Source organism: Bos indicus, chromosome 3 (assembly GCF_029378745.1).
Source record: "Bos indicus isolate NIAB-ARS_2022 breed Sahiwal x Tharparkar chromosome 3, NIAB-ARS_B.indTharparkar_mat_pri_1.0, whole genome shotgun sequence".
Taxonomy (NCBI): domain Eukaryota; kingdom Metazoa; phylum Chordata; class Mammalia; order Artiodactyla; family Bovidae; genus Bos; species Bos indicus.
The window spans coordinates 34,385,078-34,394,683 of NC_091762.1; the positions used below are offsets into that span (position 1 = coordinate 34,385,078).

Consider the following 9,606-nt stretch of genomic DNA (forward strand, 5'->3'; position numbering starts at 1 on the left):
ATGGCGTCGCTCAGCTGTGGTACCACCGTCTGCGTTATTTGGAGAAGCCCAAATATGGCTGCCCCGCCTGCTTTGTGCCCTACTGCTCCTTGCCCTGCTTCTGGAAGCACAAAGAGCAGTGCAAGCCTGCAACTGATCTTGTTGAGAAAAAAATAAGATCAGCTCTTACTGCAAAAACTAAAAAGTGTGGAAAATGAAGATGATGATGATGACTCTGTAGCTGATTTTCTCAATAGTGATGAGAAGAGGATAGAGTGTCTTTGCAGAATTTAAAGAGTTTAGGGGAGTCTGCAGCGCTGAGGAGCTTACTGCTCAAGCCGCACCTCAGACAGTTGATGGTTGACCTCAATCAGGCGGACGACAAGGCCAAGCTTATGCAGGCCTGCATGCAGGAACCCTTGTTTGTGGAGTTTGAGGACTGCTGCTTGAGTATCGTGGAGCCATCTTAGAACAAGGATCCTTAAGGTGGATGACTGTGCTGTCTGCTCCTCCTGGGAGGCCATCATGTGTGGGCCCTGCCCAGGGCGGTGCTTCCAGGACTCAGCGGCCGACGTCAGGTGGGCCGCCCCAGCCCCCTCTCCAGCACTGCAGGCTGAGGCACAGGCAGGTGGAGGTACTCACGGTGGCAGACCCGTATGGAGAAAGAACTTGACGTTCAAATGGTTGTTTTTAAGTGTTTTATTTTTGGTATAATTAAGACAAATATTCACTGAGTTTCCACACCCATTTGAGTAAAAACTTGCTCAGTGTTTCTAAATAAAATTATGGTGTGATGGTTCAAAAAAAAAAAAAAAATGGGGGGGAGGATACAATATAACCCACAATAGTTCCCATCAGACTCGTTCCAAGGTAGCCAATGATTAAGATTGGTAATGACAATTGGATGAGTTATTCTACTTCATTGTTTAGTACCTTTTCCCTGGCAAGTGCAAAATGTGTTACAAAAATCTTCACAATTCATGCCCATTCCTGTATATCCACCCACAAGACTCTACCCTAGACCTTCTTGTCTTTGATCTTTCAGGCCTTTTACTTCCCAGCCCCCTACCAGCGAGCCAGGCCATTGACATATGCCCAAGCATCTCTATATATTTACTTCAGTCTGCTTCTCCTAATATACAAACCAAATGACCAGGGACACTGCTTTAACTCTACCCATTAGGAAGATTTTTCCTCTTCTCTATTTTTCAAAGCCTATCAAGTATGTGGCTACAAAGGAGCCACTATCTAATTTTGGTTTATACCCACATACAAAGCTGACTCATCCATTAAACCAAACTCAGCCTTTATTCCTCCTCCTTCAGCTGGTCAGCTGTTGGTGCAGCTATGGTGGGTGACATGGGAGTCTGGATTAGTTGGTCCTGCAGCTTACAAGTATCTCAATTGTGCTTGAGCTCCATTTCAGATGTACTATTTCCATCTTATAATAAATGCTACTGGGTCCATCTGAACACCAAAAGAACGCAGACCATAACGGGCAGTTCTGGGCACAGGGTCACTTGGAGTCCCATGGTTAAGTGTTTGGTTTCTACCAAGGTGCAGTATCACACTAGGAGTTGTTTCTTAAAACTTAGGTAATTTTCTGCTACAGATAGAATGGCCCCACTCAAGTCCCAGGGACTACACTTTGATTTTTCCACTGAGCTTACCTAAGTTCTGTCTTAATTCAGTTTGGGCTGTTATAATGGAATACCACAGACTGGGTGGTTTAAACAGCAGAAATTTGTTTTTTGACAGTTTTGGAGGCTGGAAGTCTGAGATCATGGTGCCAGCATGTTCAGGTTCTGATGTGATCCCTCTTCCTACTTTGGAGACAGTCACCTTCTCATTCTCACTCTGCCCTCATGGGGGGTGGGGGCAGCCAGGGAGAGCTATCTGGTGTCTCTTCTTCACCATCACGTTGGGAGTTAAGGCTTCAACATATGAATGGGGATGGGGACAAATTCAGTCCATAATATTCCACCCCTGGCCCCCTAAAATTCATGTCATTATTGCATGCAAAACACATTCACTCCATCCCAACAGCCCCCAAAGTCTTAACTCATTCTAGCATCAACCGAAAAGCCTCCTCTAAATATTATCTAAATCAGATATAGTGAGACTCAAGGTATGATTCATCCTGCGGCAAAACTCCTCTCCAGCTGTGAATCTGTAAAATCAGACAAGTTACGTGCTTCCAAAATACAATGTGGGGGGAGGGGGCAGGCATATAGGATAGGCATTCCCATTCTAAAAGAAACAGGAAAGAGGGAAGGAGTGATGGGTCCTAAGAAAGTTCAGAATTTAGTGAGAAAAATTCCATTAGATCTTAAGGTTTGAGAGTAATTCTCTGGCTCAGTGCTCTGCTGTCCAGGTCCTACGGGGTGGCAGCATCACTCCCAAGGCTTTGCTGTCTAGTCCCACTCCTAAGGCTTCCGGCAGAAGCCACCTGCCTGTCAAAACTGAGGCAGTGGCCCTGATGACCATCTCTTATTCTGTCCTGTCCAATTCAATAAATCCAACAGCCGTCCTTTATTTTTTCCCATCTCTGTCCTCTTCAGTTCAAGCTGGCAGTGTTTCTGCTCATGTAATCCCATATACTCCTTTTCAAGTAATAATCTAGTAACGCTGTTGGGTTTTTCATTCAAACACGTTTTCTCATTTTTTGCAACATGGGTAGGCTGAGAGTCTTCTAAGTAATCAAGTTCTAGTTTCTCTTTGCTTTTTAATTCACCTCTCTCCTTTCATGTTTTACTCTAAGTAATAAGGTGAGACCAAGCCCTTCCTTCAGTACTTGGCTTAGAAATCTCCTCAGCTGAATATTCAATTTTATCACTCAAATTCTACCTTCCACAAAACACTAGGACACAATTCAGCCAAGTTCTTTACCATTTTATAACAGGAATCACCTTTCCTTCAGGTTCCAGTAACATGTTCCTCATTTCCATCTGAGATCTCACTAGATTTTCCCTTAATGTCCATATTTCTAGCATGTAACTTAAAATCATTCCAGCCTTTACCCCTTATCCAGTTCCAAAGCTACTTCTGCATTTTAGTTACTTATTACAGCTGTACTCCACTGCTCATATCTGTATTAGTCAGGCTCCTCCAGAGAAACAGGAGTTAGATAGAGATGTAAATTTATTATAAGGAACTGGCTCACGTGATTACAGAGGCTGAGAAGTCCCAAGATTTGCAATCAGCAAGCTCATGACCTAAGAGAGCCAACGTGCATGTCCAGTCTGAGTTCAAAGGCTTGAGAACCAGAACACCTATGGTGTAAGTTCCAGTCTGAAAGTTGGCAAGCTCAAGATCCAAGAAGAGACAAGGTTTCTGTCCAAGTCTGAAGGCTAGAAAAGACCAGTGTCCTAGCTATACAGTCAGGCAGTTGTAATTCCCTTTTACTCAGTTTTTTTGGGTTCTATTCAGGTCTTAAATTGATAGGCTGTGGCCCACCCACATTAGACAGGGCAATCTGCTTTACTCATTCTACCAATCCTATGTTAATCTCATCCAGAAACAAACCCCTACCCCACCCCAGACACACCCAGATGTTTGACCAAATTATTTGGGTACTCAATGGCCCAGTCAAGTTGAAACAAAATTAACCACCACAAGCTCCAAACTGCATCTTTTCCCACTCTTGACCCCTCTAATACAAGAGTCTACTGGAATAGTAACAGAGATACTTGTATAGGAGACCGGACCATCTGAAGAGCCCTTCTGTTCTGGGTCTCAAAGCTGGAAATCTTCTGTTACCTAGTATATAAGCTGGAGAAGTATTCCTAGATACGGAATATGCCCCAGAAGATGAACAGAGATACCAAGCCCCGTGCATTCTTTGTGGCAGGGGATGCAAGATGCAACTTTTTTATGTGTAAGGATGGACCCTTAAAAACTTCACTGAAGTGACAAATCCTTGAATCTTTGCAGCATTTTTCTACTTTCTGGAGCATGGGTCTTACCAATGCCTCCAGCATACTAGCCACCTCTTGCTTGCACTTGTCTGCCCAGCATAATATCATCTACGTAATGGGTCAATGTGATATTCTATGAATTGTCCAGGTGGTCCAGATGTCTTTTGACTATGACAGAGGATAGAGTTAACTTATCCTTGAGGCAAAACTGTACGTAAATATTATTTATCCCACATGTATGTGAACCTTTTCTGATATCTTCTCTAATTAGAATGGAAAATAATTCATTCAACAAATCACTGGCCATACACTATATCTTGATGCCTTATTAATCTGCTCTTGCTAAGTTGCTTCAGTCATGTCCGACTCTGTGCGACCCCATAGATGGCAGCCCACCAGGCTCCCCCGTCCCTGGGATTCTCCAGGCAAGAACTCTAGCAACAATATTATGCCCAGCACAGCAGGTGTGATTAGAGCTGTTACTTGCTAAAGCCTGCAATAGTCTACAGTCATTCTTCAGGATCCATCCAGTTAGTTTCTGCATGGGCCAGACTGGCTAATTAAATGGAGACATGACAGGGACTGGGTTTCCCAGGTGGTGCTAGTGGTAAAGAATCTGCCTGCCCATGCAGGAGACACAAGAGATGCAGGTTTGATCCCTGGGTCAGGAAGATCCCCTAGAGGAGGAAATGATAACCCACTCCAGTATTCTTGGAGAATTCCATGGACAGAGGAGCCTGGCAGACTACAGTCCATGGGTTCATGAAGAAGTTGGACATGACTTAGAGACTAAACAACAACAGCAGCAACAAATTACAAGGTTGGTGCCAAAGTAATTGTGGTTTTGGACTGTTGACATCTGCCATTTGATACTGGAATATATTCTTAAATGTGGTTATGTTATTCATCATTTTAATGCACATTTCTTGCTATATGTTTTTTGCTAATGAATTATTACTTGCTATGTATTTTATATATATTTTAAACTATGGAAATCATGTTAGACAAAAAAAGCAAATTCAAGCGATTTTCTTATGCAAGTTCAAAATGGGTCATAAAGCAGCACAATTTGCAAGGTCAACAACACATTTCTCCCAGGAACTGCTAATATACAGTGCAGTGGTGGTTGAAAAAGTTTTGCAAAGCAGACAGGAGCCTTGAATATGAGGACTGTGGTGGCCTGCCATCTAAAGTTGACAATGACCAACTGAATCATCAAAGCTGATCCTCTTACAACTACATGGGAAGTTGCCCAAGAACTCAACACTGACCATTCTACGGTCATTAGGCATTTGAAGCAGACTGGAAAAGTGAAAAAGTTCAGTAAGTGGGTGCCTTATGAGCTGATCGCAAATCAAAAAGAACTGTCATTTTGAAGTGTCATCTTCTCTTATTCTGTGCAACAACAATGAACCATTTCTCAGATTGTAACATGCAATGAAAAGTGGATTTTATATGACAACTGGTGATGATCAGCTTAGTGGTTGGACCAAGAAGCTCCAAAGCACTTTCCAAAGCCAAACTTGTACAAAAAAAAAGGGTCATGGTCACTGTTTGATGGTCTGCTTCTGGTCTGACCCACTACAGCTTTCTGAATCCCAGCAAAACCATTACACCTGGGAAGCATGCTCAGCCAGTTGATGAGATGCACTGAAAACTGCAGCCAGCACTGGTCAACAGAACGGGTCCATGACAATGCCCACCGCACATCGCATAACCAATGCTTCAAAAGTTGGATGAATTGGGCTACAAAGTTTTGCCTCATCCACCATATTCACCTGACCTCTTGCCAACCAACTACCACTTCTTCAACCATCCTGACAACTTTTTGCAGGGAAAATGTTCCCACAAGCAGCAGGATGCAGAAAATGCTTTCCAAGGGTTTGCCTAATCCTAAAGCATGGATTTTTACATGACAAGGATAAATAAATTTATTTCTTGTTGGCAAAAATGTGTTGACTGTAATGGTTCCTATTTTGATTAATAAAGATGTTTGAGCCTAGTTACAAAGATTTAAGATTCAGGGTCCAAAACTGTAATTGCTTTTGCACCTAACTGTCAAATAGATCAATTCCAGTTACATACACAGGAACTGAAGAAATGATCATTGGGTGGGCCCACAGACACCATGGACCCGCTGTTACTGACTTTAGCAAGGACCCCATTTACTACAAGGCCCTCATAAGTGTCCAGTCTAACAGGGGGCCATGACAATGCTTGGGTCTCAGGGTACTGATATCTGTTTTTTGAGTCAATTTTCTGGTTATCCCTCTTCCACATTGTGTACAGTCACTATAGTAAATGGCCACAGGTCTCTTTGGGGAAGGACTGGAGAATCATTACATGTGTAACTTGCTGAAGTGCTGCAGGATCTGCCATCTCTTAGTCAATGGATTTCGGATCTGAAAAGTGGCCCAAATCCAGACATTGAACAAGGGATAATGAGTTTTTGGCTAGGGTTGGGGGTGAGGGGGACCATCTTCAGTCTCCTATTTTTCCATCTTGGCCTATTTTTGGTTGTAGATGTTAATTTTACCTCTAGAGATGCTAGGCTCTATATCCATCTTCATAATTCCCTGTCAAGGCCCTTGGCTGCCAATCTTGTCAGAAGTGGCTCATCTTTTTAATATTTGTGGCCTCCTGGTGATTAAGTGCCACCATCTGGCCTGTATTACTTGGGGGAAGGGGGATATCATTTCCATAGTTATTAATCAATCCCAGCTCTGTTCCAATCCCAGACTGTTCCTATGTCAGCCCAGACTTCTTGGTGATGCTCTTGCCCCTCACCAGAGGATTTCTGACGGCCTCAGTGAATGGTGTGTTTCCTGGGCCTTCCTGTGGAACATAATCCTCTGATGGGTCCTCTGGCCTCACACCTATTCCTGCATGCCCACTTCCTTGTCTTTTTATTCATTCTTCTACCACATGCCAGGGTAACTGAGACATTTCTACTTTACTCAGCATTGGCCATCCCTTTCTCTAGGTTCCTAAAAGCCCTCCTGCAGTTTGTTTCATCCCCAAGGGTTTTTGCTACAGTGTTAAATCCTGTACCTCCAGAAAGTGCTCCTAATTCAATGAATTCCTGATTATACAATCTTATATTCCAGCCCCTTTGATCAAGCAACCTCAAAATTCAACTGCAAGATACTCTCCTGGCTTCTGTCTGTATATGCTAGCTAGTTCTTACAGCTCTTTGTATATAATCTCTTTCCTTCTGTATCAGGCCAAGTATGTTCTCAGCTGGGCTTCGCTAGGATTTAACTCTAGTTACTGCCCTGGCAGCCAGTAGAAGAGGTAGGGACAACTTTTATGTTGCCTTGTGGGGCAGTGGCTCTGCAGTATCTTTCAGCATGAAGGGAGTAAGAAGAAGAGGTAAACCATCTCTGCAAATTTTGAGAGTTCATGTGGGGCTTGCAGAACTAACATCCTTACAGATGTCCATTCAGATGCACTATCTCTTGTTTCAGGTTTTCTCAACCAGGGCCCTGACCTGTTGCCTCTCTGAAGTCCTGAGTCAGTGGCTTAACTGTCAGCTCTTCCACTATAGGAGATAAAAGCCTCTTTGAAAGCTACTAAAGAGGCCCACTGTCTCTCATACTTAACCATTAACCAAGGGAGAACCCTTGCTTTCTCCTTATTCCTTTCCAGAGTGTCACTACAACTTGGCAGTAACCAGTAAACCCCACTGCCCTTACAGGTATGTTTCGCCCCCAACCACCATGTATTTCACATGCCTGAAATTGTGCCTGCAAGGGCTTTCTCCTCCACTGGGATGTTTTCCCAGGTTGTTCTTAGTCGCTCAGTCATGTCCAACTCTTTGTGACCCCATGGACTGTAGCTCACCAAGCTCCTCTGTCCATGGGGATTCTCCAGACAAGAATACTGGAGTGGGTTGCCATGTCCTCCGTCTCGGGATCTTTCCAACCCAGGGATCGAATCCTGGTCTCCCGCATTGCAGGCAGATTCTTTACCATCTGAGTTACCAGGGTAGCCAGGTTACTAATGATTAAACCTTTAGCAGCTAGATCACCAACTGTGTTAGTAACTACCCATGCCCCTACACTACTCGGGAAAGCATCATCTTGGTTTACAAGGTAGTGAGTGTGCCATCACACTTTCTCAACTTTCTATGTTTTCTTGGACCTCTCCTGGTACCACCTGTGCTAGTTTGGGCCCTCTAAGAGGCAGTTGCCAAAGTGTGATTTGACATGTACATTAGCTAGGGCTGGGTGGCTTAAACAATAGAAATTTATTTCTCACTCTTTTGGAGGCTAGAGGTCCAAGATCAAGATGTCAACAGGTTTGGTTTCTTTTGGGGCCTCCATCCTTGGCTTGCAGATGGCTACTTTTGCAGCATGGCCCTTCCTCTGTACACATACCCCGAGTGTCTCCTTACGTGTCCAAATTTCCTCTGCTTTTAAGAAATCAGCCAAACTGGGTTAGGGTTCACCTTAACAGGTTCATTTTAACTTAATTGTGTCTTTCAAAGACTCATCTCCAAATACAGTCACATTCTGAGGTACTGTGGGTTTAGAGTTTCAACATATGGATCCTTCAACATATGGATCTTGGGGAAATCACAATTCAACCCATAACAACATGCAAGATATTTATTAGGGGAGCTATCTGTCAAAGATAAAAAGGAAAGGAGAAGGGCAGGTGTGAGAGTCTGCAAACTGTGACTATCAAGTCACATACCTGACATCTATGCAGAGAAAAAAGAAATGATTGAGTAGGCAGGTCTTAGACTGCAGCACAAATTGAAGAAACTCTAAGTTAGGCTGATGGGTCCTCCAGTCAAAGCTGCCCATCAGAGGAGTCCCAAACGTTACAGCAATGCAGCACATTAGCAGCCTTGTGCAGTCACTTCTAAGTTAGAAAACTACAGGCACATAAAGAATTCCATTTAGGGACCAGTTCTTACTGGTTTCTTTGCTTAGTGTTACACTCTGGCTATTATTCTGCCACACTTTATTTTGCTCCAGGACCCATGTGCCTAGCTCTCCAAGATGTTTTTATATCTTTCTTATTTTTTGAGTCCAGTTCATTTTCTCATGTTTACTTTATTCCTTTCCTTTCTGTCTTCTATGGCTTCCTTATTATTTTTTTTCAAAGGATATCCAGTTCAACTTTCAATGAAACATTTATTGAACGGGATTGATTATGGGCAATAAATACAGTAGGTGCTGGATTTTTATGCCCTAATGGTCCACTTTCTTGGGAGAAAACAAGATTTCCCTTCTTATCCACAATCAGAGCTACCTGCAGCTTCCTTTCACTTATGATATATAGGGCACAAGCACATTTACCCTGAGAATTCTACATTCAAATAATTTTTTGACACTCACCATAATATCTGATAGTAATAAGGGCTGCAAAGCACCCTGCATCCCTGGGTGTTCAGGACATATTATTATGCCTGAAGTGAGCTTCCCTGGTGGCTCAGTGGTAAAGAACCCGCCTGCAATGCAGTTTGATCCCTGGGTCTGGAAGATCCCCTGGAGAAGGAAATGGCAAACCACTGCAGTATTCTTGCCTGGGAAATCCCATAGACAGAGGAGCTTAGTGGGCTGTAGCTGTAGTCCATGGCGTCACAAGAGTCAGACAGGACTTAGTGACTGAAAAACAACAACAACCTATTTAGGTACATAGGTAATATTTATGTAGATATGTATAAATAGTTACTATATATTAATTTCAAAAGAACTTC

General features: G+C 43.2%; 1 pseudogene; it reads left to right on the top strand.

Moving 5' to 3' along the window:
- On the top strand, positions 1-464 carry LOC139182176 (zinc finger HIT domain-containing protein 3 pseudogene; annotated as a pseudogene).
- Positions 465-9,606: the final 9,142 nt, after the last annotated feature.